The following is a 22,191-nucleotide window of genomic DNA, read 5'->3' as shown; positions in this document are numbered from 1 at the left end:
GAGCCAACTATATTTTAATTTATTTTTATCTACAGTAACTATGCACGGTAAGGGTTTAAAATATGCCTATACTGTGAGGCAATTCAATTCGAGTATAAATTAACACTTACATTCCAAGTATCTTCTTGGTCTACCGGCACCCCGTTCACCCTTATTCCATCATTTCTATAAAAAATAGTATGATTTATAACTTAATTTTTATTCAGAAAATTGCTGAAATTTTGTTGTACGGCGAATTTAAATTTATGGGACCTCCATAAATTTACACCGTGAGTTCGAATATTAGTTAAACCTAGGAATACCCAGGTAATAGCCGGAAATATGCAAAAGAAGGGGTGAGTTAGGTTAGATTAGAATTAGGTTTTAGTTGGTTTTGAATTAATAAAAATATAGACCTAATCTAAACTTAACCGAAACTGACCCACTTTTTGGTATATTTCGGGCTCCTACGTGGGCAACTCTACGTTTAACCAATATTCGGGGTTTTACGGTAACATAATACTCATTATGATTGGTTTAATCTGGCTCCATATCAAAACTGTGGGTTCGAGGTGCTATTGCAAATTAATGCAATTAATTCTATGTATACACTTTCATAAAAAGCCATCACGGTAAAAATTAAATATCAAAATTATTTAACGTTGCGAACGGTTCACTTGTTCACTATACGTATCTGGAATATATTTGCGAATGGCGATCAGCGATACGATGGTGCGTCCAGACCTATGGAGACGAGCGCGAGACATTCCAAATTCGCTGTGTGGACGAGTCTCGCGGAGCCTCGCGAGTCAACCCACGGAGCTATCCGTCCCCTGTCGGTTTTTCAACGACCGATCAAAGAAAGCTCGAAAGTCTGGACGTGTTTTTGGTAGGCTCGCCTGACTGGGAGATATTAGGTCTGATTTATAAATTTCGACTATTTAAAATTAAGTAATCTCAAATTTTTAAATCGTACACCGTATGTATTATCATTTTTTCTGATAGAATTTCCAAATTTTGCGTCACTGATAGTTTTTACCCTACCAAAATCCAACATTTCTTTAAACAAATTGAATTATTACAACATCTATTAATTTTAGATATATAATATCAAAAAATGCAAGAAAAGTTACCGAATTGTACGTATGTATAACCCAATAATAATATAAAAAATAGGGTATTCCCATTAGAAAATATGTTATATCCGCAACACTTTTTTCAAGTACCCTGTATACTCTATAGTAATGTTAAAATATGCTTCTTAACCTTACCAATAACTTTTCTATTTAATATTTTGTTCTAAAAACATTAAAAAACGTATTATGTAAAAAACGTCGTGTAAGGGATAAAGGGGAAAACCGACGATGAATACCATGTCAAAGACCGAATACTATATAAAGATACAAAAATTTATTACTGTATGCGTTATTATTTGGCCATCGTTTGTTATATTCAATTGCAATTTAATATGTGCTTGGCTTCCTTTCACTATGATCCCTCTCGGCTATCCGCAACACTTTTTTGAAGTACCCTGTATACTCTATAGCAATGTTAAAATGTGTTTCTTAACTTTACCAATAACTTTTCTATTTAACATTTTGTACTAAAAACATTAAAAAAAGTATTATGTAAAAAACGTCGTGTAAGGGATAAAGGGGAAAACAGCCAAAAGGGGGAAAACCGACGATGAATACCTTGTTAAAGACCGAATACCATATTAAATACAAAAATTTATTACTGTATGCGGTATTATTTGGCCATCGTTTATTATATAAATTAAATTGCAATTTAATATGTCTTTGGCTTCCTTTCACTATGATCCCACTCGGCTTGTCTCGTGGCAGGTTTGCGTAAAAAATGGATAGAAAATGTCTCGCTCTCGTATCGCTCTCGTCTCGCTTTTGTCTGGCTCTCGTCTCGCGCTCGGCTCATCAGGTCTGGACGCACCATAGACTGCCGGAGTGCTGACGTCACGAATGTCAAATTGGTTTTCAAACAAGGTTTAGTTCTTTTATATTTCTATTGAGCTCTTCCAAGTGACGTCACAAATTAATATAAAATGTAAAAAAACAGGTGATTGCCGACAACCGCCGACTTGTGTCTGGTATTTTCAATACGGCTATGATGGTTGCGCATGTTGCAAAATCTGTGAATTTTTTCTTCATAGCTACTAAATTGTATATCATAGTCTATCAAATTGTGTACACTAGAAAACCATATTTAGTTAATATACTATTTTTTTCTGTAGATAGCGACAGAATAAATATTAATGTATCAAAGCTCTAACAAAGTAATGTCTATACCTTTGTAGCGTGTTCAATTCATTTAAAAACCGGGTATTTCGGCACTTAAACAGAAACCTAAGAAATAGGAAAGTACTATATCGTAAAATTCGACTGCGTAGAATTCAAACGGACGTTATATTCTTTAACATTTCAAACCTTTTTTAACCTAATCAAAGATTGAAAACGAAATTATGTTACCATAGAAACGCGTCTTGATTTTTAGGACTTAAAAAAATTCACACTTCATGTTTTTTTTTATTTCTTCTAAAATAGCATGGAAATTTGGAAAAGTATAAACGGGATTAACCATTTTAGAACAAGCAACAATTTTTATGAAAAATGCATTTTTCTCAAAATGTCAATAATAAAAAGATTTTCCTCTTGTTAAGACAATCCGGGGACATACTCTAGATAGGATACTGATTTAAGTTGTGTCGTATTTCATTAACAAATATACATATTTATCTACAAAAAGGCCTGACCAAGAATCGTCCACCAATGGCTCCGTGCAAATTTGTAGGGACATACTAGTTCTGGAATCGAGTCTCGCATTTTTTTCCGAACTTTTTTCAAAATTCAGTTTCCAAAACCTATAAATACTTATATTTATATATGAACATGAACAGGAAACTGTGGTTATACTAACAGTTCATGTTCATATATAAATTATTATTAGGAACTTAATTAAAGTTGTTTTTAAATCAAAAACTATAGTTAAGAGAAGAACTAAAGTTAGACCTTCTGAAGATATCAAAATATTTACTTTTTTATTTTTATTTTAGAATTTTTACAAATTATACTTCCTAACACTTTTATAGAATAATTAAATAAACTTTTTTTTGTATATTCGCTATTTAAATCCGTGTATTTGTATATACCTATTGTATACGTTATTTTCCGATGGTGGCAGCACTGAGCAATATGTATATACACCAAGCCTATATTGGTAGTATAAGACGGCATTACTTGCCAAATTTCATAGTTCTAGGTCAACGGAAAATACCCTATAAATTGTAATTGCGAGTGTCGAAATATACGTTTTTTGCGGCATAAACGGCCGAATCCTTTCTTTACGTTAACTTAGATATTTGATTTTTTTCATGAGTATATGGTTTTAATTTCATTTTGGTACCTTCACAAGTTCCCCAAACAAAGAGAATTAAAAGACAGACGGACGGACGGACAACACAGTAATTCTAAAAGGGTTTCGTTTTTTCCTTTTGAGGGACCGAACCCTAAAAACAGTGAATTTCGAACTAGCAATATGTCCTAATATATAATAATATGTTCCAAATGATAAATCACATGAGTGGCACATGAGCAGAAAGAACAAATCTTTGCACACCGGTGAATTATGGTGAATTTGGTGATAGTAATGATAGGCATTTTTCTGGAACCGTGTTCAGTCATAATAAAATTACAGGCATAGAAACAAAAACGGAAAAAATCAAGACTCTGTCGTTTTCAACAAAGCAGCACCTAGTTTCTAAAATAAGAATCAATTGGATATTTCGGCTCTTCAGCGAATGTCTGCATAAACAACAAAAAGTACTATTGCTAGGCGGAAGTATTAAAGGATTTCTGTATTTTGTCTATGTTTTTCAAAACAGAGCTTGGTGGAAACGGCTATCAATTATCCTGTTGGTTTTTCTATCTGTATTTCGTATTCTGTATTTCCATTACTGGGCTTTCTCATAAAGCTATGAAAATTCCCCATTTATTTCTTTGTCATTGCGTGTTCCACAACCTAGTCTTCGTTTTTAAAGTAAACATTTCCAATAACTTGATGCTTTCCGCATTTCGAAGCTGGGAAGTCTAAACCTCGTAACTTCATTTTTCTCGATTTTTAGATAGGTATGTCTATTATTTCCTTAATTAAGGTAATTAATTTTTAGATAGGTATGTCTATTATTTCCTTAAAGGTGCCCGGTGGCGTAGAGGTACAGGCTCTCGTCTACCAATCTCAAGGTGTGGGTTCGATTCCCACACCCCGCATTTCATCAGCCGACTATTTTTATTAAAATAAAAATAGTTTGGGTACCTAGGTCGACTCAGCCTTAAATGAGTACTTGGGATTCACAATCCTGAGGTAATAATAGGCGGTTGAAGCGTAGTGCTAGCCACATTACCTTCCTTGTATACCGAACGGCTCTAGTATAGCAAGCTCTACCTTGCTACTCCCAAGGCGTTAAACGCTATACGGGAGCTATTATTATTATGTCTATTAGTTCAATATTTCATGCCGCACAAGAGCTTAAACCCCATATCTCAATATTTTGTTCATAACTCCCAAGCTGAACTTGAAATATTGAGAAATGGAGTTTATGCTTTTGTGAGGTATGAAATATTTGAGTAATAAACACATCTATCTAAAAATCGAAGAAATTGAAGTTACGAGGTTTTGACTTCCCAGCTTCGAAATGCGGAAAGCATCAAGTTATTGGAAAAGTTTGCTTTTAAAACGAAAATTAGGTTGTGGAACACGTAAACCCATGACTGACTTAATAAATTCTGACATAGAAATAAATGGGGAATTTTCATAGGTAACGTAACGTAATTTCCAGTATTTCTCAGTCTGCTGCAGACAGGTTGCTCTACAGCATGTGACCAATCATATGAGAGACTATGTTGTAGCAGCCTAAGATAATTCATTATTTTTGTGCTACATATCTAGCAGAATTAGTCCGTAGTTCGTACCGCTTCAATTTTGGCAGTACCTTGAATGCCGTTCAATGTGGTGGCGCAGGTTTGTCATTTATATTATTAGTTTAAATTATTCTCTAAAATGTTATTGATAACTTTCCTGAATTTTGCATATTTTGAGTAATCTGGTGTGTGTTTGTTTTTTTGTCTTCAGAAGTTAATCTCTGGCAGAACCTTAAAGATTTCCCAGACACTTCCATTTCAACCACGGCCAGAAGTCCTAGGGTGGTTTATTTTTCGAAGTTTCTCCTGTGTGGTGATATTTTACAAGATTTTTGGGGGGGAAAGCTTTTAGATTTGTGCCATTTTTTAATACCAATTACCTAGAAAACAAGCCAGCATCTATCTAGAAAAAGTATTTTACATCGTCTGTGGGCGGAGAATAGCTCCGAGTGTAAGTCATGGTTTTTTTTTCTTCTTTTACTTTCTTTCCCATAATTAGAGAAACATTAATTTATTATAGATTGTATCTCTTACAATCTTAAGGGGCAAAAAATGACATTTTTTTATCACAACTTTTTTCTTACACATTTTTAAACTAGAGATTCAACATATTTAATCATTAATAAATGTACATAGTTTTTATTAAATTTGTCTATTATTTCAATATTTCATGCCGCACAAGAGCGTAAACCCCATATCTCAATACTTTGTTCATAACTCCCACACTGAACTTGAAATATTGAGAAATGGAGTTTGTGCTTTTGTGAGGCATGAAATATTTGAGTAATAAACACACCTATCTAAAAATCGAAGAAATTGAAGTTACGAGGTTTTGACTTCCCATCTTCGAAATGCGGAAATCATCAAGTTATTGGAAAAGTTTGCTTTTAAAACGAAGATTAGTTTGTGGAACACGTAAACCCATGACTGACTTAATAAATTCTGACATAGAAATAAATGGGGAATTTTCATAATTTTATGAGAATGTCCAGTAATGGAAATATAGAACATGAAATAGGTTTTGACACCGCACATTCTTAGGTCGCCGTCTCCCTTCTTAGGTTGGAGATCCAACTGGATATGATTTGGTTTGATCCGAAAATTTCAATCCATGTTCTTCCGAACCAACGACGCAGATCCTTAAGCCAGGAGTTTTGCCTTCTTCTCACTGATCTCCTGCTCTCAATTTTGCCTTCAATGACCAGTCTGATCACCTCGTATCGTTCACACCTCATGATGTAACCGATGTATTGTAACTTCCTTTCCTTCACTGTTGATAGGAGCTCTTTATCATTCATCCGCCTGAGCACCTCCTCATTTGTTACTCTATCCATCCAGGATATACGACGATGTCAAAAGCATTAATGCGGTTTTCAATGACTGATTGAGTGTCCAACTCTCAGAGCCGTAGAGTAATACTGGAAAGATGTAGCAACGCAGCATACGTATGCGCAGTTCGAGGCTTAGATCTCGGCTGGAGAAGAGGGTTTTCATGGAAACAAAACTACATCTGGCCTGTTCGATCTTCGCCAAAATTTCAGTTTTGGGGTCGCAAGCATCGTAAACGAGGGGTCCTAGATATTTTATGGACGATACTTGTTCTACCACCTTGTTAATTCTGAGGAGAGTCTTTCCCGATGTTTTGGAAAATATAACAAGTTTAGTTTTGTTAACACTAATATGTAATCCGTACTGCATGCTATGTTTAACGATGCAGTACATCATGTTCTGAAGGTTTGTTGCCAGCTAGTCTCAACTCAACGCTCTCTAGTGCCTTTGATGGAATACATAGAACAAATAAAAAAAATCTCTTTGAACAACCTGTAAATTTGTTGAATTTAATAGCCACTTCATCCCTATTCTTCCAGGTTAATACTTGCATGCATCCCGTCATCCGAAACTTCTAAACATCGTGCTCCAACGTCTAAATAGACGCGACTAAATTCGAGTAGAAACTGACAGGCACAATCCCGGGAGATCCGGCCATCGAAAAGCGGCTGTTTAAATGGGATATCTTGTTCGTCCGAGATACACCGCAAATAGAAGAGTCGAGATGAGTAGAACACGGGTTAAAAGGCTTACGTTTCGTCGTTTATACGATTAAGTAAAGGGATCCGTGTGTGCGGTCGATCCTCGCCGTTCTTTTTGCCCTGCGCCCGCCCATGGTCCACTACCAAGTTTCGGGTTTCTAATAGCAGGAGAAATAACGTCGCGTCTCTGGGGATTACTTATTGCCAGTTTGGTATCCCCAAGCGGTCGCTCATGAGGACGGTTGTTTTAAATGAAAAGGCTCGAATTTTCGTTATTTTTGCCGTCATGACGATACGTATTTTCATAATTATATATCCACAAAAATACTTTATGGGTATTTCGCCACTGCACTGCAAGAAAAATCTACAAAATAAAATAGTTATTTTTTGTAAACATTTCTGCGTTAAACCTAAACGGACGCTGCTTGTCAGAAGTTGTGTTTACAGTTATAAAAATTTGCCTAACAAAGAAAAAAATGCTTAACGTTTCGGAAAGTTTTCTCTTTCCGTCGTCGGAAGCAAAAAAATATAAAGAATCAAGAAAAAAACTATTAAAAATATTTAAATTGAACTATTCGAGAACACTTTACTTTTTAAAACAGATACGTCTACAAGAAATCGTTGACGTTCTGTTAAAATGACATTATATTAAGTTGAACTTCAAAATTAACAATTACTACCTGATAACAATTACTTAATAAGGAAAAACCAAAAAGCCCAAACTTTCTGTATGATTATTTTTAAATTTTACGTATGTTATGTTTATTTATGTTTTGTTATGTTTTTGTTATGTTCTTTAAAATCAAAGAAGCGATTGCCATACATTACTAACATCTACAGATGCATGAGCAATACATTTATTTTTATTAGAAAAGAAATGTATTGCTCATGCATCTGTAGATGAATTAAAAAAGCCTCTTTTATTTTTCTTTTAGAGGCTTTCGCTTCTTTCATTATAATTTTGGCGTTATTAAAATTTATTCTGTGCCCTGTGTCCCATGAATGCTGACAAATCTTAGATTTGTGAAAATCTCCCTTTCTTAAATAATCTTTATGTTCTTTAATTCTAACATATAAGGGTCTAGATGTTTCACCAATGTAAAATTTATCGCATTCACAGGGTATTTGGTATATTACATTTTTTGTTTGTTGTTCTGTATTTATTGGTTTAGTATGTGATATAATGGATCTAAGTGTATTTTGTGTTTTGAAAGATGTTGGTATGTTATATTGTTTTCCTAACCTTCTTATTTTTTCCGAAACGCCTCGTATGTATGGAATTGTAAGTTGTATATATTGTGTATTGTTATCATTGTGTCTATGATTTGGGGTTTGTATTTTTTGTTTAATGTTTTGTCAATAAAATATGGTGGATAGTCGTTTTTAATTAATGAATTTTTTATGTGGTTTATATCTCTGTTTAGTGAAATGTCGTCTGTACATATTATTTTTGCCCTATCATATAAACTTTTTTTAACACCTTTTTTACACTTATACTGTGATTAGATGTGAAATTTAAGTATCTATCTGTGTTTGTGGATTTTCTGTAAACATCTAAAATTAGTTTATTTTGAATCTTTGACACTAAAACATCAAGAAATGGCACAAACGATTACCTCTCTCTACTTCTAAAGTAAATTTTATGGTAGGTTCGCGAGAATTTATATAATCCAAAAAATGTCTATTTCAGAAACGTTATGTTGCCATATTGCAAATATATCATCAACATAACGTAGCTATATTACAGGCTTTTTTGATAAACTATTTATTGTATTATTTTCAAAATCTTCCATAAAAATATTACTTAACAAAGCAGAGAGAGGTGATCCCAGTGCCATACCGAAATCTTGTTGAAAAAATTCATTATTTAATTGGAAATAAGTAGTTTTAACACAAAGTGTCAACAATTCTAAAATATTATCTATGTTTAATTTTGTTCTATCTAGTAAATGTGTATCTTGTTCTAATCTATCCCTAATTATTTTAGTATTTAAAAAATAAACTATCAATCTATCCCTAAGTATTTTTTATAACTATTTTTTTTTTATTTTATTTTAACAGGGCACAGAATAAATTTTAATAACGCCAAAATTATAACGAAAGAAGCGAAAGCCTCTAAAAGAAAAATAAAAGAGGCTTTTTTAATTCAATGTAATAAAAATAAATGTATTGCTCATGCATCTGTAGATGTTAGTAATGTATGGCAATCGCTTCATTGATTTTAAAGAGCATAACATAAATAAACATAAGATACGTAAAATTTAAAAATAATCATACAGAAAGTTTGGGCTTTTTGTTTTACCTTATTAAGTAATTGTTATCAGGTAGTAATTGCTAATTTTGAAGTTTAACTTAATATAATGTCATTTTAACAGAACGTCAACGATTTCTTGTAGACGTATCTGTTTTAACAAGTAAAGTGTTCTCGAATAGTTCAATTTAAATAGTTAATTTTTTCTTGATTCTTTATATTTTTTTGCTTCCGATGACAGAAACTTTCCGAAACGTTAAGCATTTTTTTCTTTGTTAGGCAAATTTTTATAACTGTAAACACAACTTCTGATAAGCAGCGTCTGTTTAGGTTTAACGCAGAAGTGTAATAACTATTTTTTTTGTAGATTTTTCTTGCAGTGCAGTGCGAAATACCCATAAAGGATTCTTTTGGATAGATGAATCCGCCACATAGGTATAGACATTTTTTTTCATAATTATAGTAATTATTACATATACAGGGTTGTTCACCACATACGACACGGAGTATTGTAGCTAAACGATTAGATTTTTACAAATTGTAAGTTTTGGGTTCGTTGAAGGACTATTAGAGCTACAATTTAAAAATATTTTTACAAGATAGAGTGTCCCAAATAAATAAAAAATATCAAAGTTGTATTTTTTTTAATGGAACATCCTGTATATTATTACATTTTTAGTTTCTACGATTAAAATAAAGGTAAATTTGATAAAGGTTTATTACACTTAAACCTTACCGTTTTTGGAATATTTTCAATTTTGTGAAATTGCAGTAAAAATTTTAAGGTTTCATTTCTCCAAGGGTATCAAAGTTTTTAATACTTAATATTTACTGAAGTTTATTTATTGATCAATTATTGTGTTGCAATAATAAAAATTATACTACCTTATACAGAGTGTCTAAAATTTTATTTTAAATTATTACTAGCTATAAACGGCAATAACTTGTTTAATTTAAATGGAACACCCTGTATATTTTATGAGAATCAGATGCACAATTTAATTGTCTATCAAATTGTATTATATAATCTTTACCTATAGCTTCAAGTTTCCGTAGAAAATGCATTTTCTTGTAATTTTAAATTCATTTATCAATATACCCATGGAATACTGACATTTTAGATTATTTTTAAAGATGTACCAAACTTTTAAAGAGTACAGATACTAATATTGTCGATATAGTTTGTTTATTTCATTAAAAGATAAAAAAAACTGTTTAAATATTTGTTACAAGGACTAATTAATATGATTCCAGTATTCAAACTACATTAATTGACTGTTTGCGTTGATTAATAATAATTGCTCCAAATACTAGAAAACTGAATTTTTTATGTGTATTAGACAGCGTGGTAAAAAGTAACACCTTAAAAATGATATTTCATTTTTTGACAAATGCTTATTTAAAACAGCAGAGATATTCATTTTTATAACTTATTATTATATTGATTTCTGATTCAAATCTACATTTATTTAGAATAATTTATTAACGAACATAATTAAGTATGTAATTAATTAGTATTTGGGCGGAAATAATGGTGGTATATTTAATTAATGGAATTAATAATTAATTATACTCTTTTATAAAGATTTAAATAGTTTAGTATGCAAAAAGAAAACTATATATAGCTGGTAATATCATTTTGCTAAAAACGATAATATTACTAGCCTGTACATTTTGTACATTTGTTGCTTTAAAAACAATCTAAAATATCAATATTCCATGGGTATATTGATAAAATCTAAATGTCTAAATTATAACAAAATGCATTTTCTACGAAAACTTGAAGGGATAGGAAAAAAGTGCTATTATACAATAGATAGACAATTAAATTATGCATCTGATTCTCCTAAAATATACAGGGCGTTCCATTTAAATTAAACAAGTTATTGCCGGTTAGAGCTAGTAATTATTTAAAATAAAATTTTAGACACTCTATGTAAGGTAGTATAATTTTTATTATTGCAACACAATAACTGATCAATAAATAAACTTCAGTAAATATTTAGTGTTAAAAACTTTGATACCCTTGGAGAAATGAAGCCTTAAAAATTTTACTGCAATTTTACAAAATTGAAAATATTTCAAAAACGGTAAGGTTTAAGTGTAATAAACCTTAATCAAATTTACCTTTATTTTAATCGTAGAAACTAAAAATGTAATAATATACAGGGTGTTCTATTTAAAAAAAGAAAACTTTGATGTTTTTTATTTATTTGGGACACTCTGTATCTTGTAAAAATATTTTTAAATTGTAGCTCTAATAGTCCTTCAACAAACCCAAAACTTACAATCTGTAAAAATCTAATCATTTAGCTACAATACTCCGTGTCGTATGTGGTGAACAACCCTGTATATTGTCTACTAGGATATAATAATACAGGGTCCAGCAATAGTGCGTCAGGCATCTGTAGCTCCTAGAATAAAAAAAAATGGGAATTTTGTTTAAATAAAAACCTGTTAACCTGTACTTAGATGTATTTCAGGAAAATATTTGTCTTCTATAGAGCAACTAAAAAAAGTGTGAGTGGATCGGGGTTTTAAATGGAACACCCTGTATATTATTGCATTTTTGGATTCCTTTCAGATAATTTTACATGATCTTAAGATATGAGTAAATATATTGTGATAGTATCAGAGATATTAATAAATAAATAAAAAATACATATTTTTCAGCATTTCTTTAAAAAATATATTAAAAATACAAGAACTGTCCTGAAATTAAAACTATATTAGGTATTTACTTTAGATAGTCTGTACTTACTTTGCTATATATATGGTAATCGAAAATCATACAGGATGTTCAAAATTCTATGCCAAACTTTCAAAAATATAAATTTTAACAACAAAGAATTTTTCTTACATAGGCAAATTTGTTTATCCGTAAACCTAACTGCTGACAAGTAGTTTCGGTTGGATTAACGCAGCAGTGTTTACACAAAAAATTAACTCTTTTATTTTGTAGATTTTCTTGCAGTGGCGAAATACCTATATAGATTTTCTTTATAACTTATAAACACACAGAATATGTATAAAGTAGGACAAGTTTACGTAGGTAACATTTAATTTTTGCAAAAAAAACTCATTGGCATGTTTCTGGGGTTAAACTATACTACCAGTTAAAATACGTGCACTTTTTCCTGGGATACCCTGTATAATTCTAAAATTTATATAAAAAAAAGTAGAGTAGTTATTATAACCTAAATTGTTTAGGTTAAGGATATTACCCATCCTTAATTTTAAATACATCATATTTTAAGAAATACATCCTACACTAAAAAAAATAAATTTATACTAATTGAATACATCCTATAGAAAAAACACATTAGTTTAATAGTGTAGCTTGAAAACAAAATGTTAGATTAGAAATTTAATAAGACCATCTTTTAAAGAGAAATTTAAATCAGACAAAAAATGCATTGTGTAGCATAACCAAAAGCAATTTTATATACTTATATTTTGCATCGTATTTACTGATATAAAGAAGTGTTTGTTACTATACCATACCTCATTATCAGTATCAGTATAAATGTAGGTCAAACGTTGACTATATACATATCTAATAGTGGGCGCCGATTCTGAACTGTTGTTATAATTGTTCATTACTTAGTTTCATTATTCGAGTTTAGTAAACTGTTAAAAAGGTATTCAAAATGTAGTAGACGTTGAACTATACTTAATAATATATCTACAATGATTATAAAAGTATTTTTCTGTTTATAAATTTAAAAATGTGAACTTATAACTTATAAACATACAAATTATGGATAACATAGGAGGTGGCAACACTGCATTCTCTCGAAGCACTATAAACAAATTTCCGGATACTGAACAAGCGGTACTCAAAAGTTTTCCAATATTTCCCGGAAAATGTCAAGAATATAATGTCAAGATATAAATTTTTCAACATTTATTTTTCGCCAAAAAAAATCATGGGCGTGTTTCTGAGGTTAAACTATAATACCAGATAAAATACTTGCACTTTTTCCTGGGACACCCTGTACAGTTATAAAATTTATACATATAAAAACCTAAATGGTTTATGTTAAAGATATTACCCATCCTTAAGTTTACATACTTTAATTAATCATATTATAAGAAAAATATTCTATATAAAAAAATAAACTAATACAAATTGCATATATGCTATAGAAAAAAAAACACTAATTTGAGAGTGTTGTTTGAAAGGTCAGATTAGAAATTTAATAAGACCATCTTATAAAAAGAAATTTAAATTAGATAAAACTATTTTTGCATTTTGTTGCATATTATATTATGCATCCTATTTATTGATATAAAGAAGTGTTTGTTACTAGACAACAATACCTTTTCGAAAACGGAAACAAACAGTTTTTTTTTGGAATTTGTTTCAATATTTTCAGACGGAATAAGCAAACAGGCGAAACGGGGAGCGACTGGAAAGCAAAGAGAAGGGACTTAAGCCGAGAGAGAGAATGTTTGAATGAAGATTTGCAAAGTGCCTCGCTCTGTCGCTTGCGAATCGGTGCATTGATTATCTCTATTTATCTTTGAAAGATAAACTGCAGGAGCCTAGATTAGGAAGTCGAAAGCAGAGGAAGAGATAGCGCCGCGTCTTTGTTGTGTCTCTGAAAGAAACTTTTTAAATTACAATTTGTCTTAATATTGAAATGTATAAGTAACGCTTTCTATACTTCTAAATTAGAACTACAATTCTTTTTCCTGTTTTTGGCAATTAAATAATAAAAACACAGAACCTTTCCGATAGACTACAATTCAACACATTTAATCAACTATAAATCACAAATAATACGTCAGGAAACTTCAATAAACACAGACATCATTCAAACGAGCGTGCTGAAGTGTCTCATCACACTGGCGCGACCGACAGCGGTCCGTGCTTATCTTCCCAAAAATAAATCAATTTTGTTTATATAATCATATTTCTAACACGGCCAATTCTGACACGGACTTCGCTCTCGAAGTCATTCTATTCGGAATCGGCTTTTGAACATCAGGAAGGAATTCTTCATTGCTATCCACCATAGGTGATATTCTGAGTAGACAATTGTTCTTATAGGAATTGGTATCTTAATTTGAGAGGTTTCTTTATAACAAACCCAGCTACTACTCTATTAGCTTATCAATTTACTCATAACCTTCCAGACTTTCAATACTCATTCATTACAAACAGAATTTTTTTTTTTTCAATCTTATATGTTACATGCTTATATGTTACATGTTACAATGCTTTCAATATTTCCATATTACTAATAGTGCAAAACGTCCATGCTTTCAACACTCAAACATTACTAACAGTACAAAGCACCCATGCCTTCAACATTTAAACATTACAACAGTGCAAAGCGTCCATTCTTTCAACACTCAAATATTATAACAGTGCAAAGCGTCCATGCTTTCAACACTCAAATACTACAACAGTGCAAAGTGTCCATGCTTTCAATACTCTACAACAGTGCAAAGCGTCAATGCTTTCAACTCTCAAATACTACAACCGTGCAAAGCGTCCATACTTTCAACACTCAAATACTACAACAGTGCAAAGCGGCCATGCTTTCAACACTCAAATACTAGAACAGTGCAAAGCGTCCATGCTTTCAACACTCAAATACTACAACAGTGCAAAGCGTCCATGCTTTCAACACCTAAATATTACCAAAAACATTACTAAATTATTACATTACTAACAGCACTCACACATTACTCACAGTACAAATCGTCCATGCTTTCAACACATATTCATTTCTAATACGTGCCATTTGTATTCTGATATCTACACACAATTAAACTTATATGGAATCACTCTTTATTTCTGACTAAATTTCTTGCAAGGATAAAAATTGGTATACAACTTTAAGATAAGGCTTTTTGTTGTAAATAAACATGATAATAAAGAAGAAACGACTATTGCGATTTATTTTCTTTTGAATTTTGTGTTCAGTAGTAAAATCACGATTGTTCGGTAATTTTCATTCAATCCAAAAAAATTAAAAAATGCCTTATGTTGGATTAACAGATGTATAGAGGGGAAGAATTATTGCTTCCACCGAACAAGGAATGCTCCAGAGAGACGTAGCAGAGATAGTAGGTGTTACCCAGGGTGTTGTATCGAAAACATATACAAGATACTTGGAATTTGGAACACACAATGATAGGCCCATACAAAGTCGTCAAAAATCACAACTGAACAACAAGACCGCCTTGTGTGCTAAATTGCTAGAATAAATCCCAATGTTTCTCATCCAGAGCTACAAAGACAAATTCTGGCTGCTACAAGTGTGAACATTTCAGTTGAAACCATAAGAAAAAGGCTTCGTGCACGAGGGTTTTACAGTAGGAGAGAGTTACGGATCCCACAGTTATCTCGGCAAAAGAAAATTGACCGTCTAAATTGATGCCTTCAACATCAAAACTCGATAACTGAGAATTGGCAAAATGTTCTTTTTTCAGATGAGACCAGAATTGGCCTAAGATCAAATAACCATCGAATTCGGGTTCTCAGAGCTCCAGGAAGACGAGCGAAACTTCAGGCTGCCAAATCAGTACCAAGATATAAAGGAGGAACTGTAATGTTCTGGGGAGGTATTACACTAGAAGTAAAAACTCCATTGTTACCACTTCAACAAATTTTAACGGGTCGGAGATATGTTGATTTGGTGCTAGAACCAATCGTTAGTCTTTGGAGAGCTGCAATTGTAGATAATTTTAACTTCTTGCACGATAGTGCACTTCCCCATACCAGCAGAGTGACTAGAGAATATCTTGAAACGGAAGGTGTCATAGTTTTGGACTGGCCTGCTTATTTACCAGATCTAAACCCTATCGAACACTTGTGGGACTAGCTCAAAAGAAGGGTTAGAGCTTGTCGAAAATATCCAGAAAATCTCGCACAGCTTATTAATGCAGCATTAGCATAATGGGAAAACATACCCCAAAACAACATGGATAATTTAATAAGAAGCATGCCAGCGCGGATAAAAGCTTGCATAAGGGCTAGAGGTGGCAACAAGGAATATTAAAATTATCAATTTTCTTTTTCTTTATGCTTATTGGCCATTAAAAATTTAAATCTTAATTTCGTTTCAGAAACCAAAAAATACTATTTTGTTTATTTTTCATTATAAGTAATTTGTTTTTATCGCTATATGGATTATTTTTCATTAAAAGTCATTGGTAAGGAGTAAGTTTTATTCATAAAATAAACACATAACGCTTGCTGAGAATGACCCAATAACAAAATATGGCATGTATGACATAATGACTAATTTAGCCAAAACATCAAAAAAACTATTTTAACCTGCAAGAAATAAGTAAAAAACAACAGCAGCCTTGCAAACAAAAGCGACAATATTTATCACTTCGCCTGAATAAATACCGATCAATATTTTTTTCTTGACAAAAACTTTCCTGTATTGCTATTTGTTATGCAATTAAAAAAACTTATTCAGAATTAAAATTTAAACGGTGTGGCTAATATTTTAAACCAACCATTCTGTACCAATGTATTTACCAGTAATAAACAGATCATTAAAACTTATTCGGACAATTTCAGGCTATAAAAACGTAATTAAACTTAAATCGCTATGAAATAATGCAGAAAATACTTGTTTTAATAACAATCACTGTAATATTTCCCTCAGTAACTTTATACAGGCTATCTGTTTGGGCTCTAAAACTGCTAAATGTTCCAACTGCTTAATATAAACGCCTAAATGACGCCGTGACTCATTTTCTTTAAAAATTTACTTAATTATATGTATAATTAATTGTATGTATACTGAACTGATTAACTGAAATATTAACTTTTCGTACTCTTCCAAAGCCACAAACAGGCAACCAATACTTTCGATTTGTAAACCTAATTAGAACCTGTGTACTTATCTTATTCAAATGCATCCTCCAAGTTTCACCATACCATTCAAAAGCTTATTGTGGTGTAAGCCCCATCCCACTTCTGATTTTAGCAATTAAATAATAAAAACACAGAATCTTTCCGATACACTACAATTCAACACATTAAATTAAATATGATCAAGAGTGCTTGTGCATATGATGACAGATAAAAATGTCTAATGGAAGCAGTGGTGCAAGCTCACAGAAAACTTAAGTTTTTTTTATTTAAATTATTTTAATGACTTAAGTCATTTGATTTTAAGTCATTATTTCAAAAGCTGATTTAAGACTTACAATTTAAGTCATTTTAAAAATGATTTATGATTTAAATCTTTATTCCGAAATAGAGAAAGATTTAAGTCTTTTTAAAAAAAAACTTTAGTCAGCTTTTTATACAGAGTGTTCCCTAATGACATGCTAATATTTAAAGAGATGATTCTTGCACTTATTCTAAGAAATAAACTTCACATGTCCTAAACATCTTAACTTTTCAGATACAGGATGATAAATGTTGGTAACGTACTACACAGGGCGTTTCAAACTTTCAACAAAATATTAATATTTTGTTTTCCCTTGTATAATTGACAGATGAAAATTTTCATTTTTAATTTAGACAGAGACACTACAAAGTCAAATAATTTAGCTACAAAAATTGCTTAAAAAATAAACAAAATCGGTCACTAAAACACAATATACAGGGTTGTTCACCACATACGACACGGAGTATTGTAGCTAAACGATGTAATTTTTACAAATTGTAAGTTTGGGGTTCGTTGAAGGACTATTAGAGCTACAATTTAAAAATATTTTTACAAGATACAGAGTGTCCCAAATAAATAAAAAATATCAAAGTTGTATTTTTTTAAATGGAACACCCTGTATATTATTACATTTTTAGTTTCTACGATTAAAATAAAGGTAAATCTGATTAAGGTTTATTATACTTAAACTTTACCGTTTTTGAAATATTTTCAATTTTGTGAAATTGTAGTCAAAATTTTAAAGCTTCATTTCTCCAAGGGTATCAATGTTTTTAATACTAAATATTTAATGAAGTTTATTTATTGATCAGTTATTGTGTTGCAATAATAAAAATAATAGTACCTTATACACAGTGTCTAAAAATTTATTTTAAATAATTATTAGCTTCAAACGGCAATAACTTCTTTAATTTAAATGGAATGCCCTATATATTTTAGGAGAATCAGATGCACAATTAAATTGTCTATCAAATTGTATTATACCATTTTTTACCTATCCCTTCAAGTTTTCGTAGAAAATGCATTTTCTTCTAAATTAGACCTCATTTATCAATATATCTATGGAATATTGACATTTTAGATTGTTTTTAAAGCAACAAATGTACAAAATGTACAGACTAGTAATATTATCGTTTTTAGCAAAACGATAATATTACTAGCCCATTTGTATGCAAAAAGAAAACTATTTAAATCTTTATAAAAGGGTATACCATTAATTAAATATAACACCATTATTTCCGCCCATATACTAATTAATGACATACTTAATTGTGTTCGCTAATAAATTATTATAAATAAATGTGGATTTTTGAGTCAGAAATCAATATAATAATAAGTTATCAAATTAAAGCCTTTGTTGTTATAAATAAGCATTTATTAAAAAATGAAATATCATTTTTAAGATGTTACTTTTTATCACACTGTCTAATGCCCATACAAAATTCAGTTTTTTAGTATTTGGAGCAATTATTATTAATCAACGCAAACAGTCAGTTAATGTAGTTTGAATACTGGAATCATATTAATTGGTCCTCTTTAACAAATATTTAAACAGTTTTTTTTATTTTTTAATGAAATAAACGAATTATATCGACAATATTAGTATCTGTACTCTTTAAAAATTTGGTACATCTTTACAAATAATCTAAAATGTCAATAGTCCATGGGTATATTGATAAATAAGTTCTAAATTACAAGAAAATGCATTTTCTACGGAAACTTAAAGAGATAGGTAAAAAATTGTATAATATAATTTGATAGACAATTAAATTGTGCATCTGATTCTTGTAAAATATACAGGGTGTTCCATTTAAATTAAACAAGTTATTGCCGTTTGAAGCTAATAATTATTTAAAATAAATTTTTAGACACTGTATAAGGCTGATATGACTATTATTGCAACACAATAACTGATCAGTAAATAAACTTCAGTAAATATTTAGTATTAAAAACTTTGATACCCTTGGAGAAATGAAGCCTTAAAATTTTTACTGCAATTTCACAAAATTGAAAATATTTCAAAAACGGTAAGGTTTAAGTATAATAAATCTTAATCAAATTTACCTTTATTTTAATCGTAGAAACTGAAAATGTAATAATATACAGGGTGTTCCATTTAAAAAAATACAACTTTGATATTTTTTACTTATTTTGGACACTATGTATCTTGTAAAATTATTTTTAAATTGTACCTCTAATAGTCCTTAATCGAACCCAAAACTTACAATTTGTAAAAATCTCATCGTTTAGCTACAATACTCCGTGTCGTATGTGGTGAACAACCCTGTATAAAACTTTAAAATACATGAAATTTTTTTCATGTTGGTGAGTGTTGTATATTTCAGATATTTTAATAACTTTATATGGTTTCAGATATGTTAACGAAAATATGAAAATGTAAATTATAATTATTTGCTATTCGATATTCTTCGTTGTTGAAAACAAATTAGTTCGGCAACTTTACAACGGCCGAAGTTTTGTTTTAAAACAAATCGAAGTTTGGGATTCCAATAGAGAAACCCAATTATGTTGTCTAGTTCAGTGTAAGTGTCATATTTGAAGTACGAAATGGCGAAAAGCAGACAACTTAAGCGGTGTAGTTGACAGGTGACAGCTGGGCGGGACGTAGAAGAGTAAATAGGGGTCGGGGTAGAGAGCAATCGGATAGAGGAAAGGATACAAAAGTTCGTTTGCGGTAAAGCTAGAGCGGAATTGGGATTGAGCTAGTCAAAATTGAACGATTAATAGATAGAAATTTTGCAAAATTGAATACCGAGTCAAAAGGGACATAAATAAGTTCGAGCTACAGTATGTCCCAAAAAAACTAATAAAGGTATTGTGAACGACTGTGATAAATTACATGTTAATTTTTATTTAAGTGTATAATATTTTACATTTAAAAGTTAATAGAATCATATAATGAATCGGGATTGATGAGTACTGTTGATATATTATAATCTTCTTCTGATCTCTTGGTTACCTTTTTAAAAAGTGAAATGAACCGCCTATTTAGAAATAAACATATTTCTTTAAATTCAAAACATTCATTTTTAAGGCACTCTGTATACATAAATAAATTATTGATTTTTAAAATATTATTTGCCATCTAGGGGGAGGGAAATCAGACCAATAACAGCGATAATAGGTGTTAAGTATAGCTTTTAGACTACGATTCGAGACGCATTGATGCTATTTTGGTTTGTAAATTTTGGTTATTGTGGCAAAGAATATGATTAGAGGTAAAGTAAATGTTTCCTCATTATTTAACTAGTGTTAACTAAAGATCTATTTCATTGTGCTGTTATAATATTTTGTGCTAAAGCTTTTCCTTATTTATTTGATTTGACAGATATATTATATAACGATTCGATCTATGCTGTGAATAATTTCCAGGTTAAAATTAAATATAAAGACAATCGTTTACTTAAGATATTGGCACCAACTATATCAACTCTAGGTGAGTAGCTTCCGGAATCTAGGAACCTCAGTACCTGCAGGTGCGGACCTAACAACAGCATTACTTCAGTTATGAATGTTTTAAGTGTATTAAACTTCAAACCTTGGTATGAGGATAGTATTTATTTAATTATTATTTCTCTTTTATTGAAGTTTAGAACAGCATAGTCGGATTCTTTGGAATAGTGATCAAGTTTTTTTTCTGCCGTACTCTGTTACTTGTGAATTCCAGGCAGAGTACGGCACTCATTTTATTTTATTTGATTTAATAAAATAAATAGGGCTATTTACAAATTTCCCCAAATTATGCTTCCGCATCCGAGGTAATTCATAATAAAAAAAATATTTTTAAGACAACGTAGGTTTCTCTATTTCATTTAGTTTGTTATTCAGATTGCCAAAATCTTACCCCTTCAATTTTGTTTAACAAACTTGAGTTGTTTTACTACAAAAGTCACACGGAGAAAACGAGTTTCGAAAATATAGTAAAAATTACAATATTTTAGTAAAATTTACTAACAGAAAGGAATACATTTTATATTGTAGATATTCCAAAACGGTCTAGTAAAATTTACTAAAATATTTTAATTTTTACTATATTTTCGAGAATCACTTTCTCCATGCAGACATGCAGAGAATAGCTCATTGTCAATACCCTGGTTATGTCAGTAATCGTCTAATACAAAGAACCGCACATTTGCCAAGCTATCGCGATAACATAAAATGTGATTTGCTGTTTCTTCCTCTGATAAACAATATTTGCACATAGTTTTTTTTCTGTAAATCTCATCATCTTTAGATGCTTATTTGTTTTGCAATGCTCTGTTTGTAGATTTACAGTTTTGACAGTCTTTGAGTCTTGCCGTAAACTTTGATTTTTTTCACCCGACTCTGTGATGTCGAATTTTTTACCATTCTAGAGATTTATTCACCACACTTTGTTTTGTGGCCATGTTTGTAATTATTTTTGCAGTACCGCAGAAGAATGCTGAATCTTACAATGTGTATAGATGAGCATTTTTGACCATTTTATCTATCATTTTGCTATTTTTATAAAAATGTGAAATGTTGAAAAAGCAATAAATTAAAAAAAAATATATATTTTTTTACACGTCTAAAATAGTTTTTTACGTGTATTTACATAATAAAAGTTTTTTACATGTTATAAATAGTTTTATACGCGTAAAATAAAAAAAAATATATATTTTTTTCAATTCACTTAGATAAAATTTGTATTAAAATATCAATATTTTTGGTAAACACGTGGACTGCTCAAAAAAACATGTCGCGTCACTACGTATTTCTAAGCCGCAGGCTGCCCTTAACTTTTCGTCTCGCGCTTGTGTGTCACGGCCTTGAATTTTTATTAAAAAGGCGCGTAAAAAGTTTTACTT

Source organism: Sitophilus oryzae, unplaced genomic scaffold (genome assembly GCF_002938485.1).
Source record: "Sitophilus oryzae breed Bouriz unplaced genomic scaffold, Soryzae_2.0 scaffold_551_pilon_pilon, whole genome shotgun sequence".
Lineage (NCBI taxonomy): Eukaryota > Metazoa > Arthropoda > Insecta > Coleoptera > Curculionidae > Sitophilus > Sitophilus oryzae.
Note: the sequence above shows the minus strand (reverse complement) of the source record.